At 35.7% G+C, this 19681-nt stretch overlaps 1 protein-coding gene across 10 annotated transcripts in view; it reads right to left on the bottom strand.

Annotated features, from left to right (window-relative positions):
• mtus1b (microtubule associated tumor suppressor 1b) overlaps positions 1-19604 on the bottom strand; it is a 101303-nt gene extending 81699 nt beyond the window's left edge. For 2 of the 10 annotated variants that reach the window (XM_073949981.1, XM_073950018.1), the window contains exons 1-3: positions 16294-16354; positions 7697-7775; positions 5864-5986 (exon numbers count right to left, since the gene is read on the bottom strand). The gene's annotated coding sequence lies outside the window, so the exon portion shown is untranslated. The other 8 variants (XM_073949970.1, XM_073950007.1, XM_001919934.9 and 5 more) reach the window with 6 other exon arrangements.
• Positions 19605-19681: the final 77 nt, after the last annotated feature.

Raw genomic sequence — 19681 nt, 5'->3', positions numbered from 1 at the left:
ACTCCTCTTGCATAACAAAAAACCCTAATGAAATGCCAAATGTATAGTTCAATTTTAAACTATGGCAATGCATCCATTTTTTTATATTCTTTCGCCCATTTAGAGTCTAAAAATAGTTTCAGGCCTAAAGATGAAAATGTGGTCTTTCCCAGTCTAAAACGTGCAGACACCTGTCTAAGTGCCCTGATCAGGTAATCATAGACGCAGCTTGAGAACTGAAGCTGCTCTATTAAAAACTGTTCCGTTGAAAGCAGCACAAACCTGGGAACACAGGAGCTTTGTGCATGACATGTAATGACTTTGAGCAGACATTGTGATAGCAAACAATGCACAAGAAGAGCATGAGATTTTTAATCAGGTTTAGTTCAGGACTCTAGGCTGACATTTCATTGTTTCCTCCTAATTAACTGCTTTACATGCTTGGCTGTGTGATGGTTTTCATTATCCTGCATGTAAACCTTTTTGCTGAAAGCATGTTGGAGCTTCAGTTAAACATTTGCTTCGACTCTTTCATGTAGATGTACAGTTGAAGTTAGTTCAACTAGTTGAATTGTTAGCCCTCTTTTGAAATTCTTTTCTTTTTTAAATATTTAACAAATGATGTTTAACAGAGCAAGGAATTTTTCACAGTATGTCTGATCATATTTTTTTCTTCTAGAGAAAGTTTTATTTTTTATTTTATAAAAGCAGTTTTTAATAATAATAATAATAAAAAAAACATTTTATGGTGAAAGGTATTAGCCCCTTTAAGCTATATATTTTTCCATAGTCTACAGAAGAAACCATCATAACTTGCCTAATTACCCTAACCTCCATAGTTAACCTAATTAGCCAAGTTAAGCTTTTAACACTTTAAGCTGTATAAAAGTGTCTTGAAAAATATCTAGTAACGTATTATGTACTGTCATCATGGCAAAGATAAAATAAATCAGTTTTTAGAAATAAGTTATTAAACCATTATGTTTAGAAATGTGTTGGAAAAAACTGTCCATTAAACAGAAATTGAAAAATAAACAGGGGGGCTAATAATTCAGGGTGGCTAATAATTCTGACTTTAACTGTATATGAGAAACTCCTGCTGCAGAAATGTTTCACAGTAGACCCAAATGAATTAAACTTGCTTTCATCAATAAAGTAAATTTGGTCTTCAGTCCACACAACATGCTTCTACCAAAGGTTAGTCTAGTCTTCTGATTCTCTCTGATGATGAAAGGTTTGGTCAATGCAGGGGTTTTAGTCCAAATTCTCTCAAATGTTGATAAATTGTATGTCTAGATGCATTCTTGCCATGTTCATGCTGATAATTAAGGAATTTACCACCAAGTGACTGATTAACTCCTTTAACAAAAAGGTATCTGAAAGTGTCTAATTTTGATTAGTGTGCTTCTTCAAATATATGACCCTGGACCACAAAACGAGTCATAAGTTTCAATTGGAAGCTGATATTTATGCATTTTTTGAATGTTGAATAAATAAGCTTTCAATTGATGTGTGGTTTGTTGGAATATGAGAATATTTGACTGAGATTCAACTATATGAAAATCTGGAATCTGAGAGTTTAAAAAAATCGAAATACTGAGAAAAACTAATCATACAATTGTCTAAATTAAGTTTTTAGCAATGCATATTACTAATCAAAAAACAGGTTTAATAAATTTAAGGCAGAAAAATGTACAAAATATCTTTATGATAATTTTTTAAATGATCTTTACTTAATATTCCTCATTAATATATATATATATATATTTAATAAAATAGAAATGTATAATTTGACCCATACAATGTACTTTAGACTATTGGCAAAACTATACACATGAAACATAAGATGGTTTTGTGGTTCTGGTCACACATATCTCACTTAAGTTTTTTATACTTAAGTTATTTATAAATCCTATGACCTCTAAATGTGTGAAACTTCTCTAATTTTCAACTGCAACTGCAGTATGGGTGTTGGTCTTTTGTGATTTTTGTCTCATCGGATCTTCCTCTGCATACTGTATAATTATACTACATAGTTGAGCATTAGCAAGCTATTTGCTTGGCTGATTCTTCAGCGATTGAAAAGGTGTTTATTCCCTGTAGTAGCTCACGGTGCCAAAACTGATCTCATAGGCTTATTCCAATGTCTGAGCGTCAAGTCCTGATTTGCACAATCCACATAGGCCCTAAACTGACTAGAAGAAATGTTAGCATAAAAAACTACATTCAGAAAAGGATGTTTGTTATATGTTCTAACTACTTATATAAAATGAGCTGAAACAACACAATTCTTAACGTTTGTTAGGGAACAACTTAATTGTTTTATGTTCAATCCAATTAAAATCGAAAACTAATAGGTTAGCTCAATTCCTTCATGTTGCCCCAACACAAATCAATTGTGTGGAACCCAGCATATTTTACAGTGTACAAATACTGATCCTTGAATTCGTAGACAATCATTAATGAACTAAACACATGTAAGGACCCTGCTCGGATTATAATGATTTAGTCAGTTTTCTGTCATTTTTACTGTTATCTCTAAAAACTAATCTTATCCTATTTATTTATTTACTGTTTTCAGTAGATTCATAATTTGCTTACTGTTACACTTTTACTCTGCAGCTGTAACTCTGATTCAACAAAATATAATACTGAAATCAATGCAATATCATGCATATAATCAGAAACAGGAATGTACTTGTTTATTTGTGTATAAGTTTGTGTACATAAATCAGAGTGTGAGCTGTAATTATGCTGCTCAACAAAATATGCAACCACATATAATGCTCGTGGCTATGATGATAACATCTTAATATAAAAGATGAAGCTCTTTCAATGCATGAGAACAGCCATGGAAAAAAAGCTTTTAATTTAAGTGGTCTCACAAATTTGATTTAAACACATACTTTTTAGGGTTATGTCAGCTTAATTATACTGATAAAATTAATCATTCCAACCATAACCAATCAATTTTAATGTATTTTCTGTCTTTGAGGCTACAAATTAACTTTTACCCCCAAATGTTTTAGTTATATTATTTCATTCATTATACTCCAATGAATTTAAGCCATGCGAGTGGTAAATGATAACGGCATGCAGAACCTGTTCAGCGTGTACATAACATATATAATTGCAATATACTGACAACAATAAAAGTCTGACTGTGTTCATCTGAGGTTACTGAGTTCAATCACACTGCAAAACATGCTTGTCTTACTCAGATCTTTTGACTTGTTTCTAGTTTAAATATCGACTATAAATTAAATCAAGAAGCATTTTCTAGATGAGCAAAAATATTGTCTTGTTTTGGGAAATAACATGTCAAAATTAAATGAGTTATTCCTTCAAACAAGCAAAATGATCTGCCAATGAGGTAAGCAAAACAGTTTTCATTTTCCTTTTGACATAAGACTATTTAAGGTCCTATTAAAAGTATCCGACAAAAGTCTTGTCGTCGATTCCAGTTGTAAGAGCAGCCAATAATAACTTGACTTCTAGCTGACCATTCGGAAAAGTGGCAGAAGGTAGATTTTTTTGATGAATCATCTGCTGAACTGCAACCCAATTATCACAAATACTGATGAAGACCTATTGGAACCCGCATGGACCCAAGATTCTCAGACAAATCAGTCAAGTTTGGTGAAGGAAAAATCATGGTTTGGAGTAACAATCAGTATCGTACATGCAAGAGATGCTGCAGAGTGGATGACAACATCAACAGCCTGAGGTATCAAGACATTTGTGCTGCCCATTACATAACAAACCACTATAGAAGGCCAATTCTTCAGCAGGATAGTGCTCCAGCCTAGTCACCAGATATGAACATTATTGAGCATGTCTGGGGTTAGATGAAGGAGGAGGCATTGAAGATAAATCCAAAGAATCTAGATGAACTCTGGGAGTCCTGCAGAAACAGTTCCTTTGCCATTGCAGAGATGTATGGATGCAGTTATACACAATATAATTCATTTTCCACTGCACCATGACTTTATATTAATTCTATACTGTACATTATTTCTGTAAAGTGATGACTTTTGTCTAAGCAAAGTTAGACCTTACTGTCCTAATTAAATAATTAAAAATCAAACCATGATCATATTTTATTTAGGTAAAATAAGCATAATCTAGAGGCATTTGCCTTTCATATAAGCCACTTCTGATACCAAATCATCAACTAGAAGTCAAGTTATTAATTATTGATCCTAAAACTTGAATAGGCGACGACTTTTGTCAGGTAGCGTATATTACGAAATATGAAAATTATGTTATTGTTTATTCGTCCCCGTGTCATTTCTAACCAGTCTGAATTTCTATATTCTGCTTAACACAAAATATATTTCAAAGAACGTACAAATATTTCAAAGAAAGTTAAACAAACATTCACATAATATTCATATTTGTCTGAACTACCTCTTTTACTTCAATCTTATTATAAGGCACAGTGTTTGAAGGACATCTGTATAAATATTGCACATTGGTACAATAAACTTTCACCCAAAATCCTTTCCATTTCTCCTCACGTTACACTTCAGGCAAAACCAAACAGTTACCATAGAGATGAGCTGTCTAACTTTGTCATTTGCAGTGTCTGATACCAAAATACCCACAAGAATATTATTTTTAACCAAACATTTTTCAGTCCTTTAGTTTTTCAGTTTTTTTTTTTTTTTTTTAAAGCTGCCAACATTTGTAGGTCAAATAAGTGTAAAAAGGTACGCTAGAAGTTCTGAATCTCATTAGAAGGTAAGGCATCCAGGCAGGTGCATATACTCACTACACTAAACGCACACATACACAGACAGTCACGTCTTTTTACAGCACTAATGGAGTCCTGCACATTCAGATTTTAAAACATGTAATGCTGGGACACAATAACGAATAAACAGATCAATAGATCACCCTGCTTATGTCAAAGATCCCTGGAAAACATCCAAAAAAGAGGCCGTCCTCTAAAAGCTGCATCACTAATAAATATACACACACCACATGGAGATCAATACCAGCATCACATGCGCAAGCAAATCTACATTACATTACACAACTCAATACATGCAAGTAATTTGGTCCCTCACAAATAAATCAATCAATTAGGGAATGTATAGATCGCTTCTAAAAACACCTAAACATACATTCTGATCCCAATATAAGAAGAAGAAAAACCCATGAATCCATGAAAACGACCCTCTCCTACATAGAGCTGAAGAAAAGTTAGAGGCTCTCTCATGCAACTACGCAATTCATGATTGAAACGTGACACTGGAAACGTACCTGCTTTTCTAGAGTATCCAAACAGTCCTACAGTGTATTTCGTATGATCAAAACACACATTTTCCACCAGGTAAGCACTATCCCGGACAGAATGTCCTGATTCATGCGATCCTGCCAGCAAAAGCACTGCAAGAGAGCAGTTTCAGACTGAGCGGAGACTCAGAGAGAGAGAGAGGGAGAGAGAGAGAGAGACCCCTCCCCTCTGTCTTCAGCTGCAGCCAGATCGTGCCGCAGTAACCAACCAGAACTGTGTGTGTGTGTGTGTGGCAGAGAGTCAGTGACTTTTTTGAGGTAGCCTTGGAATGCATTTTTCTCCCCTTACCCAGAACACTCTATGCCAGCATACGGCACAGCAGGGACAACCCTTCCTGCTCTGTGACATACAAACGAGAATTGAACAAAAAAATTATAAAATCACACACACACACACACGCACAAATCTGATTTTCATTGAACACAATGTTGAGGGCTCCTTGGGTTTTGTGGCAAATTATGAGTCATAGAGCTTTAAGTACATTGCTGACTAAATAAATGTGTATGTGTGTGTATGTGTGTGTGTGTGTGTGTGTGTGTGTGTGTGTGTGTGTGTGTGTGATTGTATGGGTGGGCAGATTACCTCCTCCTGGCTACAACTTCTGAAATAAGGGGCCCTCCTGTGTGTATCAGAATGCATGGTTGCTAAGCAGCCAGAAGTCTCTTGTTTAAAATAATGGAAGAGTCTGGTCGTGCAGTTGTAGACCTGGAGAAAAGAGAGCAAGAGGGAGATGAGGATGATATGACAAACAAATGACAATGACCAGTTTCACTAAAGTTGGTCTTAACTCAAAATGGCAGATTAAAAGCCTACACAAATCTGCTCAGATTAACAGTGATAATCCCGCTGGATGCATGCTTATTGAGTTCACAGCTCCTCTGGAGAGCGTGTGATACACTTTATGACAGTCATGACATCATCTTTGGCCTTTTTTTTAGTTTTGGGGTCAAATATATATTTATTTTAAATAAAATGAATACTTTCAAACAGGAGGAAAGCATTAATTCAAGGTACAAAAAATACATTTAATTCTGCAAATAAAGTCCTATACCAAAGTTAATGTTTTTTTTAATGCATTGTTTTCGACAACAAGAAGCACATTTTTAGGCATTAAGAAATGCACCAAATCAGCATTATTATAATCATTTCTGATTATGTGACACTAAAAATGAAAAAGAACATGCTACTTTTTTTCATTTTTCAAGTCTCCAAGAGTTAAACAATTGACACTTACGCTATTTTTGAATCCATTCAGCCGATTTCTTGTTCTGGTAGGGGGCACTTTTAGCTTAGTTTATTTATAAACTAATTTCGAGAGGATTACGTGCTTATGATTGCAGCTGGTCCCGCATTATTCAATGTATGATTCAATGTATGATTAAAGTTTCAATTTAGTATTGTTGAAAACTCATCACATTCAACATTTAATCACTCACTTAGATAGAGATGGGCTTTAAGGAAAATGATCATATAAATATAATCTGGTAAAAGCTGGTATCTCTGGGTATTTACAATGTCCCCTGCAACAGAAAAAAAACCTCTCATTTGGGACTGAGGTTTCTGGGACAGAGAGATATGACTTGGCCCAGGTTGACAGCAGTGGGTAACGTTGTGCATTGTCTTTCCCCCACTTGAGAGGACAAGCCATGAGTGAGATAGAGGTCTCATGTCTGCATCAATCTGAACAGTGTGCTGTGTTTCTGCAGTCCCCATGACTGTTATTAGTCATATTCCCCAACTTGCAGGCATGTGCACACATAGGGCTCAACCTGTGCAGTGCACATGCCCTTTTTAGTCTTGGATAGAAAGTGCCCTTCCAAAATGATCAAAAGTGCCCCCGCGACGCGACACACCCTCCGTCCCGCCCTTCAGTAGGCGCGCGCTCAACCCCCCCTCCCCGCTTTACAGTACGCGCGAGACAACACAGCTGATCAGAACGCGCGCGACAACACCGCTATTCAGTACGCGTGCGGTGACAACACCCGCTTCAGGTTTGATCATTTCCAGCTCTTTTTGATCCCCGCTTCTAGCAGCACACTCCATTTCCGCATTACTGTATCTGTAGCGACAACAGACCGCAAGGGATGATGGCCGAGCCTGGGCTGATGGGAATTGTAGTTTTCGCTACCTCCCGTTCGCTTCATTCGCCTGAGCAAATTTTCTCAGAAGACCTATAGTTTTACCGAGTCATGCTACTACGGTAATATCGAAAAAAAATAATATTGCGGTATGACGGTATTTACAATACCGTTACATCCCTACTAATCAGATGATTCCTAAGCTACTATAAAAACCCTAAGTTCCACATAACAGCCATCTTCGTTTTGAAGAATCCCCCTTCCACCCCTACTCCTCCTCCTATTCTAGATGGGTGGCATGGTGGCTGACAGCAAGAACGTTACTTCTAGTCCTTACCAAGCAAGCCAACATTTCCGTGCGGAGTTTACACGTTCTCCCCATGCTCACGTGGGTTTCCTCCAGGTTCCGCGGTCTCCTCCCACCGTACAAAAACATACAACTTAAGTTAATTGACTAATCCAAATCGGCACCATAGACATGCTCCTAGTAAGTAGTTATCTCTTAAGAGCAATCACTATATGTTCATTTGCTGCTACAGTAGGGGAGCTCTCGAGATCTACTTGAGCTCATCTCCCCTTTTGCCTTGCAAACGGGAGAGAGCCCTGGGCTCGGGGATCTTATGAGCTCAGGGCTCTCACCCGGGACAGCATGCCAAGCAAGCTTTATAATCAATCATCAGCTAAGTGTGAACTTTTAAAGCGTAGCATAATGAATTGAATCAGATTTTACCATTACCATTTTATTCCCAAAAGTTTTGATAATTTTCCTATTTAAAGCTCGAGTCTTCTGTAGAAAATAAAACATTACTATTTTCTAGCCCAATATTTCTAGGAACTATACTCAGGCATAAAATAAAATGTTCTTTACAGCAGCTTGTTTACTTTAAACAGATGTATATCACATGTCTCCATGGTTTCAAAGCACTCTCTGAATGTAGCCCATTCTCATGTGCTGAGTAATTTTCTGCCGGGTACAGGCATGGTCCAGCACTGATTGGAAAAGTCAAGGTTTTAAAACCGCCAAATTTTCTGTTATACCGTTCCTATGGTATATGTACAATTTTTTTAGTTAGTTTTTTTTTTTTTTTTTTTTTTTTTTTTTAGGACAACAGTATCTCCAGCAGAAAAGATCTCATGCCATGGTAAAGAAATCTGTGTTTTTAAAACCAATGAAGACAGCAGAAGTCAATGATTTGTTTAAAAAAGGTAGCCTGACATGTTTACTGCTCCAAAATATTATAAATGTGTATAATATTATATTACAAATATTATAAAATAAAATATAGTGTTTAAAGGGCAAAAAATTTTTATAAGAACATATTTTTGAGCAGTAATCACAATACTGTAAAAAGTGTTGCATGCAGAACTGTTGCAAACAATTTATTTGTGTTGAATTTAAACAAACAAATTAAGTTTAATAATGTTCAACTTAATGTGTTTGTTTAAATTCAGCCCAAATAAATTGTTTACAACCACTTAACGTAAAAAATTGAGTAAATCCAAGGAATCATCCTTGAATATTTTTTCAGTGTTCCTTTAAAGGATGTTGCTGAAAATCCATCATTATTAGAAAAAAATACATTTCAAATTATATTCAAATAGAATTTTTTTTTAACAGTGCCAAAATGTCACATTACCATTTTGTTGTATTTCAAATAAAGCTTTGGTGTAAATAATAAAATTATAAACTCCAAACTTTAAAAATGTAAATTGAACAGTGATATTCCACATCGTATTTTACATGTAAAGAAAATCATTTATATAAAAGTGACTGTCAGGATACAAACATTTTTTAGGCATTTAAGTCAGATAACTCGGTACCAGTGGGTATAGTTATATTTTTTAATGCTGCCATCTGCTTGCATTGGTAATGACCAAAATGTATTTAGAAATTCACCAAAACAATGGTTTTAATAAATGTTACTTCTGAACATTAAATCACAAAAATAAGATTTTTTTTTTTTTTCGCAGCCTTAAGAAGATATGATCACTGGTGTATTTTTGTTTGGTTGCTTTAACTTGCTTACTAGCCCATCCAGGTCAAAAACGCACACTAACAATGATATCCTGGCTCTGTATCAGCTAAATAGTGTTGTGAGACAGTTGACTTATCACTGAACTGTGGTCAAGTGGTCAATAATAGACTCTGGTATCTTCAGTCTCACAGCTGTTTTTCTAGATAAACTCCATGAATTTATACCCAAGCTTATCATATTAGACACCAGGAAAACACTGCTGACATGTAATGAGACAAAACACTCAAACATAAAAACAATAAAAATAGAATTAAAGGGATAGTTCACACAAAAATAAGAATATTACTCACCCTCAATCGGTTTCAAACCTTTAAGATTTCTCTTTTTATGCTGACCACAAAAGAAGATATTTTGAAAAATGATAGAAACCTATAACCATTGACTTTCATAGTGTAAAAAGCCAATACTATGGAAGTCCATTGCTGCGTCCCAACTCGCATTCTATCCATCCTAAAAAGTATTCAAAAACAGAACTAGTATGACCCAAACTATAGTATGTTGAAAAGATTAAGCTAAAGGTTCACGGAGGATGTACTTTTCCAGTAGAAATTGGAAATCTAGAACCGTCCATACTTTAACTGATATAACATTCCCCACAATACAATGCACATTGGACCTGAATTCGATTAAAACTACAAACTTGGGTAAAAAGTTAAAAAAAAAACTAAACTCAGGTAAAAAGTTAAAAAAAAACAAAAAACTACAAACATGGAGGACACGCAAGACCAACCTTCAAGTAGAGAGACTGATAAAGTTGTTTGATTGACAAAAAATTAACATCTTGCTAGCTGGAAAATATTTAAAAACCTTAAATAAATCTTCGGTGTTATTTTTTTTTTATCTGGGGCACCACATTGGCGCAGTGGGTTGCACAATTGCCTCACAGCAAGAAGGTCACTGGTTCGAGCCTCGGCTGGGTCAGTTGGCATTTCTGTGAGGAGTTTGCATGTTCTCCCTGTGTTTGCATGGGAGTCCAAAGTCCAAAGTCCCCCACAAGTCCAAAGACATGCGCTATAGGTGAGTTGAGTAGGTGAAATTGTCTGTATTGCATGTGTGTGAATGAGTGTGTATGGATGTTTCCCAGTGGTGGGTTGCAGCTAGAAGGGCATCCGCTGCGTAAAACATATGCTGGATAAATTATTGGTTTATTCTGCTGTGGTGGCCCCAGATTAATAAAGGGACTAAGCCGAAAAGAAAATGAATGAATGAATTTTCTTCTGCAACAACAATGTGAACTTCTATAAAGTCTATAAAGCTTTTGGAGATGAACTTCCGAATAATTATCTAAAGACCTGAGGAGATTTCTCTGCAAGAAAGACTTGCGAATACCAGATTAACCTGCTGCTGTTTCTCCAGTAAGGTAGGAAATTAAATATGAAAAGAAATGAGGATGATGTGTTGAGATGATTGACAGGGGACATAACTAAGCAACATAATGGTCCCTTAATGAGGAAATACTGTGTCCCAAAGCTTACTCTTCTGTTACATACTCATAGTATGTACCTTTTCATCACAAAAAAAGTACTTTTAGGACGTAGAATAAGTACTGTATGCGAATTGGGATACAGCAAATTGTTACAGGTTTTCAGCATTTTTAAAAATAATTTATTTTGTGTTGAGCTGAAAGAAAAGAAAGCCAAACAAGTAAATGTTGAGTAAATGATGATAGAGTTTTCAGTTTTGGGTGAACTGTCCCTTTAAGAAGCATAAAGCAGTGTGTTGTTCTGTGTGCTTAATAACTCTGTCAGCTATAAAATCCAGCACACTCTTGCTCCTGATGTACTAATGCCATTAAAAATCAGCAAGAAAAAAAGGTTGACACATAACAAAATATGTGTACAAAAACAACACACACACAAGCCCCGGCCAGTAACCACAACCACGGCTGTAACCACTGACATTCAGTACATGTTATCAGAGTGCTGTGTAATGTGCGGTTGACTGCTCTTAAATAGACGGTTAGAATGACATCCATCTTTCTGTTTGCCTCCAATTTCTTCAGCACTGCTTTGAGAGATAGCAAGCAGGCTAGTTGTAAATAGAGTAAGGACTGTCTTACATAATACTGTTTAGAAGAATTCTGTTTAGATTAACAGTTAGCTCACCTCTGAGCTCAGTCCACTCTAACAACACAACATTTGCATACACGTTTGAACACAAGCTCAAGAACGAGAATCACGGTTGTGCAATAAATGCTTGACCTGGTCATGTTATCAAGATAGTTTTAATGTTTGCAGTTCCAATGAATCAACAAGATCACTTGGAAATATGATTCAGCGTTTTAGCAGATATTACAGGAGTGGGTAAATACTCAAGCACTGGTTGTGGACAAAGGTTTACGTGGACCTAAATGCTCCGTGGACATGTACTTTGGCTTAACAAACAGCACTATTATCTGCAGCTGTAACTTATATATGCAGTATAGTTGAAGAGAAAATCATCAGCCTTTCATGCTGTGGAAATTTTTGTATTTTTCATTTACTTCATTAAGGAATGTTTAAAAAGAGCATGAAACTTTTCCACAGTATTTGCTATATTTTATCTTCTGGTAATTGGAGCTGGAACTGGAGTTTATTCTAGCTTGAATTTTTAAAATCAACTGTTAAAATTTAAAAGGTGAATATTATTAGTTTTTATTTTTTGTTAGCTACAGAAATTATAATTAGAAATGAGTTTTGTTTAAATATTTTTTTTTCATTGAACAGCAATTGAGAAGTATTTGGAATAGAATTAAAATGTCACCAAAGCAAGGAAATTGTCAGTTTGTCTGATAATATTTTTTCTTCTGGAGAAAGTCTTATTTGTTTTATTTCGACTAGAATAAAAGCAGTTTTTAATTTTTTATACACCATTTTAAGGACAAGATTATTAGCCCCTTCAGGCAAATTTTTTTATCAATAGTCTACAGAACAATCGTTATACAATAACTTGCCTAATTACCCTAACCTGACTAGTTAACCTAATTAACCTAGTTAAGACTTTAAATGTCTCTTTCCGCTGTATAGAAGTGTCTTGAAAAAGATTTAGTGAAATATTATTTACTGTCATCATGGCAAAGATAAAATAAAACAGTAATTAGAAATGAGTTATTAAAACTATTATGTTTAGGAATGTGCTGAAAAAATCTGCTCTCTCTTAAACAAAAACAGGAACAAAAATAAACAAGGGGGATTATAATTCAGGGGGGCTAATAATTCTGACTTGAACTGTATGTGTGTGTGAGCAATATCACATGAGTAGCAGTGCGATATGGCTGTATATCAACACTGGTGGGAGGCGTGTGTTGGTGTTCCTCAGTGTCCCACCAGTGACGATATATAGCCATATTGCACTGCTATGATTGTGATATTGCATCTATACAACCGCTTGACAGCATAACCATGTATATAAAAAAGAAAATCAAGCACGGAGAGTTTGAAAATCCTTTTGTATGAGGAACTATAGTCCGCCATTTATTCATATCTGCAGCTGACGGTCAGAACAGCAGAAACCATTGCTACCAATGCTCTTCAATGCCATTTTTAGAGCTAGTATTTGAATGATTCTCTAGCGTAATGTCTAAAATGTTGTCAAAACAGGTGATTTTGCTGTAATTTTAAGATTATAAGGCTGAACAGCATTAAATGTCATCAGACATTTCCCTGTATTTCTCTGTTGCAATCAGGATAGTTAACCCCGAAAAAGGCCAAAGCAAGGCAATCACTACCAAATTACTGTTGTGTTTGCGATAAGGAAAAACACAGGCATTTATTCTTTCTTTCTTTTTACTGAAGTAGTTTATTGAAGACTAAAGGACAAACATGTAGTTGTAAAACTGCACTGTGTGCATTTGGCCATATCTATAATGTCCTTCAGGAACTGAGAAAGGATTATCAGATTGCTCAGAACCTTGATCCGTTCTCACTAACATTTGTGAAAATATAGGGGCTTGTTGAAAACAATTCGTCGAGGATCTTTACAACAATGTCTCATAACAGGATCTGAGTTTAAAATATGCCAGTGTGACCTGATGAATACCATGTACGTTGAAACACTGACATATTAAATCTGATTTTTGAGAGCTAAAGAGGAAATTTTCTTTTACATAAATTAAGCACACTAGTTAACATAACCTAACAAGGAGAAATACTTGAAAAACATGTATGATTTTCAGCCTTAGACATCATGGCCACAGGTTATTTCAGAACATAAAGTTGCTGAAATGAAAAGAAAACATATATTTTACAGTTTTTACTAAATGATTTTTGCTGCTTGTTCAAGCTACTTTTTAAAAATGAGACTTAACAACACAATTCTGGAGATTCTGTTGGAGAAACTTAATTGTTTTCTGTTCAATCTACTTAAATCGGTTATGTTAATCTTTTGGATTTGTGTTAGGAGGGGGCAGATTGAATGAATTGTGTGAAACCCTGCATTTTTACAGTGCATTTACTTTTAAAATAATAATTAAAAAAATCAAATAAAAAAAGGGAACAATGTTTAAAGTGCTGTAAAATGATGTTTTAACTCATTTTTGCCCTGCAAAAATTCAGAAATATCAGCAGAGATAAAGCTAAATAGAAAATTATATTTAAGTACGTAATGTTACAAAGATATTGAATGTTTGAGAATGTTTTTAAAGTCAGGCTAGCACTTTTAGGTCTCTGGACACTTGAGACTGGTGTATGTGGTGCAGCCAACAGTCTAGATAAGAGGGCTTTAATTTCACTCTTTATCTGCCCAGAGCGCTTTAACACCCTTATACTCAAACACATTCAATAGCTGGTTCTTTCTTAAAGAGATATAAATAACCCGATAATAGGGATTGCATACACGGAAAATACTCCTTTAGTTTCAATCTCCAACTTTCTTCAAAGCCAAAGGTATTTAGTTACTGCATTTCGTAAAGAAATAGCAGCATCCATCTTCACTTAAACACCGAACGGAAACATAGAAAAAATCCTGACCACCCATGCACACTTTCCAGCAGCCTGCAGGTCAAATGTTTCCCAGGCTTCCTGTATTAGATCTAGGCCTACAGTATATAGAAACAGCAGCAGCATCATTGGTCTGTGGTCATGAGCATTTAACCAGACCACAAACTCTAGCAAGAGTTACTAATATTTACTCAAAAAAAAAAAATTTTTAAGTCTGTTCCCTTCTACTGGATGAAGCTCATACAGTGTGAATTCGGGTCATTTTAAGTCACTTTATGACAAAGAATCAGGGGTTCTGCAAGTTTCATCAATGGACTTTTTAAGACCCTTTGAAGACTGTTATAATTGAGATTTTAGATTTATACAGGGCTAAACACTAAAGATTTCTGGTAATGGCCCGGTTGGACCAATGGAATTGAAAAAAAAAAATTGTTATTTCTTTACCACATATTTCAATGTGCAAAACAAAAATCATGTAGATGTATAGACTTTTTTTTTCAACATGTTTCTCTGCCTTGTAGTTTGATCTGTAACTTTATTAACTTAATTATATTAATAATTAAAAAATAGATGTGGCCTTATAGCAAGAAGGTTGCTTGTTCGAGCCCTGGCTGGGTCAGTTAACATTTCTGTGTGGAGTTTGTTTTGTGTGGGTTTCCTCTGGGTGCTCCGGTTTTCCCCCACAATCCGTTGTGTATATTGGCCGTAGTGTATTGTGTGGATGCATCCGCTGCATAAAACAGGGTTTCTCAACTGGTGGGTTGCGGGAACATTTTCAGTGGGTCGCGGAGTGTGTGGTCAAAAAAAACAAAACAACAAAAGTTAAATTTTGAACTTATTTGGCTTAACTGGACTCTTATTTTGAAATTCGAACGCGACAACCATGACGTTTGACATCTGAAATTTAATTTAATTACAGCAACAAATATGTTGAAGCGCAAGTACAACCCCGAATATGTAAAGTATGGATTTACATATATTGACGACAAAAAAGACTTAAAGCCTCAGTGTCATATTAAAACATTTAGAAACCAGAAAACATGTTTTATTAACAGTTCCTAACAGGAACATTTTCTAATCACTGTTTACAGTATTTGTCGTTTTTACTTTGTAATATTTTACTCTTTGTAATATAATTTGATCCACTTTGTTAAATGACAGCAGTAAAATATTGTTTATTTGTAAGTCTCGGTGAACGTCTTATGATCTGTCACTACTTGTGTATGTTAACAAATAAATACAAATTAATTATAATTCTTTAACTTATATTATAGTTCTTAAAAATTTGGGTCACGGCTTGATGACCATGTAAAAATGTGGGTCCCATGGCCAAACCAGTTGAGAACCCCTGGCGTAAAACATATGCTGGTTAAGTTGGTGGTTCATTCCGCTGTAGCGACCCCAGATTAATAAAGGGACTAAGCTGAAAAGAAAATGATTAAATTAATGAAAATAGTAGATAACTTCAATGTACATTTGACCACCCCTATAATGGTTCATAGTTCATTCATACCATTGTGAATGCATGTTTGTGCCAGAAATATGGATTTATCGGTTTGAAACCAGCAAATCTAGAGCACTAACAGACACCGGTTCCCAAAAGCTGTTTCTTTAAAAATTGTGTTTGTAGGTGTCTGTAAACCTTACGTGGTCATCAAATCTGCCACCGTTTACTTAATATCACACGTCACTGAGAACCACTCAATATCCCTCAAATAAATTAGATGTAATTGAATTAAATATATGAATTTGGTTAATTGAGGCACATTACCGAACAAAATCTTTAAGCTTGACCCCCCAAATCGTCAATGTATAACGTTAATTCGCATCGTGGTAATAGGCCTGTATGTATATTTAAGGCGGGTGTGAAAGTCTGCATTTTTTTCAATAAAACACTACTTAGCCTAAGTATAAACGACACGCTAAATTATCTATTTAAACACTTAATGATTATGAACATGTTAATGTTCTTTAAATCTTACCTCACAATCCTGACATGATCTCACGGTAACTTAAACAGATTTATCCAGTTTGCCGCTGTGCGACTAGCCAATGAGGTTAGAGCTTACGTATTAGTCCCGCCCACTGCAGAAGCAACCAGACCACTGTCTGCGATCTGATCTGTAAATGAATTACAGAATATTTACGGGTGTGTGTGTGTGTGTAATAGTTGTGCAAATACTGTCTAATAATTTAATCATAATGCTGAACATTTATGAAACAGTCGTAAAAACGACCAGTTAGACGGGGTACATCTGATAGTGGGTTAAAAAAAAAAGAGTTCAAAAGTCATTTGAATTATTTAATTCAACTGTATCTCATTTCGTTTAGAAAATCGTTGAAGAGCCTATTAAATACACAATCGATCACAATCAGCAAACAACAAAGTATGTCAGACTAAAGGTCAGTTATATAAACTTGTATAGGCTTCTGGTGTCCCAGTTTTCCAGTGTTGAGTGAATCTGATTTATTACCAGTTCCCAATATAAGCATTATCCCAATAATAATTTTTTACCCACAACAGCAAATAAATAAATAAATCAGCTTTGATTATAAATGGCCAGTATATCCTCTGGCAGTGGTCAAAGTGAACAAGAAGAAGAGGACTGGACACTGGATAGAGATTACAAAACATCACCAAAACATAATTAATGATTATTCAAATAGACAATTAAAAATTAAATATAGGCCTGAGCAAATCCAGAGTTATGATTGTGACATATGCAGTAAAATCTCAAAACATACATTCACAGAGAAAGTATACATTAACATTATATTGAAACATTCACTCATTCATTTTCTTTTCAGCTTAGTCCATTCATTAATCTGGGGTCGCCACAGCGGAATGAACCCCAATTTATCCAGCATCACTGGCAAACATCCATACACACACACATACTGACAATTTAGCTAACCCAATTCACCTATACCGCATGTCTTAGGAATTGTGGGGGGAAAAACCAGAGCACCCGGAGGAAACCCGCGCAAACAAGGGGAGAACATGCAAACTCTACACAGAAATAGCATCTGACTCAGCCGAGGCTCGAACCAGCAACCTTCTTGCTGTGAGGCGATTGTGCTAGCCATTGCGCCCCAGTACTGCCTATATTGAAACATCTGTTTATTTCCAAAACTGCTAACCACTGAGTTATGGGATCAGAAAAATATCAATCTGTAAACATTAATATTTATATATTTTAATAAGGAAAATAAACATGCAACATGGATGTGATTAAAAAGGTTAACAAGTTTACAGTATACAACATACTTTGTAGAAATTATGTGAATTAAACCGCACAACCCAAAAGAAACAATGCTCATTAAAAAGATGAGTTGGCTCACTATAGAACAAAAACGATTGATTTGATTTTATTTGACGTTTTTTGCATTTATGAGGAAAAATCTCTGTTATGAATGTGACAGATGTTAAATTGGCATTTGTGTAATTTTGATAAATTAAACATAATACTTTGAAAACATTAACAGAGACATTTTTGAGTATTTTTAAAGCAATGTAAAATACTAGCTTACACATAAAAAGTACAAATGGTTTCAATATTTTTGCGAAAACTTAATTTTTTTCATGGCAGGGTTGACATTTGGATGGAATTGCTCACCTACAAAATAATTTAATGCTTGAAAGAAAGAAAGAAAGAAAGAAAGAAAGAAAGAAAGAAAGAAAGAAAGAAAGAAAGAAAGAAAGAAAGAAAGAAAGAAAGACCGCTTTTTTACGGACCATGGTTGTAAACTGCTGCTGTGTGAAACTGTAAAAAGATATACACTCAGTGGCCACTTTATTAGGTACCCCTGTTCAACTGCTCATTAACACAAATTTCTAATCAGCCAATCACATGGCAGCAACTCTATGTAGACATGGTCAAGGTGATCTGCTGCAGTTCAAACTGAGCATCAGAACATGGAAGAAAGGTGATTTAAGTGACTTTGAACAAGACATGGTTGTTAGTGCCAGACGGCTGGTCTGAGTATTTCAGAAACTGCTGATCTACTGTAATTTTCAGGCACAAACATCTCTGGTTTAAAGAGAATGGTCCAAAAAGGAGAAAATATCCAGTGAATGGCAGTTCTGTGGGCGCAAATGCCTTGTTGATGCCAGGATCATAGGAGAATGGCCAGACTGGTTTGAGCTGGTAGAAAGGCAACAGTAACTGAAATAAATACCTTGTTAAAACTGAGGTATGCAGAAGAGCATCTCTGAATGCACAGCGTATCCACCCTTGAGGCGGATGAGCTACAGCAGCAAATGACCACACTGGGTGCCGCTCCTGTGAGCTAAGAACAGAAAACTAAGGCTACAATTCACACAGGCTTACCAAAATTGGACAATACAAGATTGAAATAACGATGGCTGGTCAGATGAGTCTCGATTTCTGCTGCAACATTTGGATGGAAGGGTTAGAATACGGTGTCAACAACATGAAAGCATAAATCCATTCTGCCTTTTATCAACAGTTCAGGCTGCTGGTGGTGGTGTAATGGGATGGAAGCCCATTTGTACCAACTGAGCATATCACTGTACTCAAATGGCCTCCACTGTCACCAGAACTCAATCCAATAGAGCACCTTTGGGATGTGGTGGAACGGGAGATTCGCATCATGGATGTGCAGCCGACAAATCTGCAGCAACGGTGTGATGTTATTATGTCAAGATGGATCAAAATCTCTAAGGAATATTTCCTGTACTTTGTTGAATCAATGCTACGAAGGTAAAAAGCAGTTCTGAAGGCAAAAGGGAGTCCAAGTAATGTGTGCCTAATAAAGTGGCCGATATGTGTTCGATGGTAATTTATCGCCACCTTGTGGAAAAAAAGAGCATCTAACCTAAAAAAGCCACAACAAAAAAAAAAAGCCAAACGTAACGACAGGGACACTGAACCGTGGCACAAATAACAGCTCTTTGAACTTTGCATGTTAATTCAGTTTGAACAACCCTGAATCAGTGAATTCCTGGAATTAGGAAATTGTCATTAAAATGGTACAAATTACAGATTTAAATCGTGGCTCTGGTCATACCTTATTGCTTTCAAGGAAGAATATTTAACACAAACGGACAGATAAAGGACGAGAAGCGTGCGCGTGCGCTGTAGTAAAATAATCCACCGTAATTCGAAATACATACCCTACTAAAGCGAGGGATTGGGTCATAAATATTAAACAGTTCCTTGTGACGTAGCACGCTTACCTTCCTACAAAGCGTCTAGTAACGTACTCATTAAAATTCACAAACTGCCTTCTTCATAGTGACAATCTTTCATTCGCTCTCTGACTAAAGCCCACCTTCATTGGCCGCCTTTCAACCAATCAGTGAGGGCTATAAGATTAACGTCCAACGCCGTCGTAAATATTTATGAA

This window comes from Danio rerio, chromosome 1, assembly GCF_049306965.1.
Source record: "Danio rerio strain Tuebingen ecotype United States chromosome 1, GRCz12tu, whole genome shotgun sequence".
In the NCBI taxonomy this organism is placed as follows: domain Eukaryota; kingdom Metazoa; phylum Chordata; class Actinopteri; order Cypriniformes; family Danionidae; genus Danio; species Danio rerio.
This window is presented reverse-complemented; position numbering and strand designations above follow the sequence as displayed.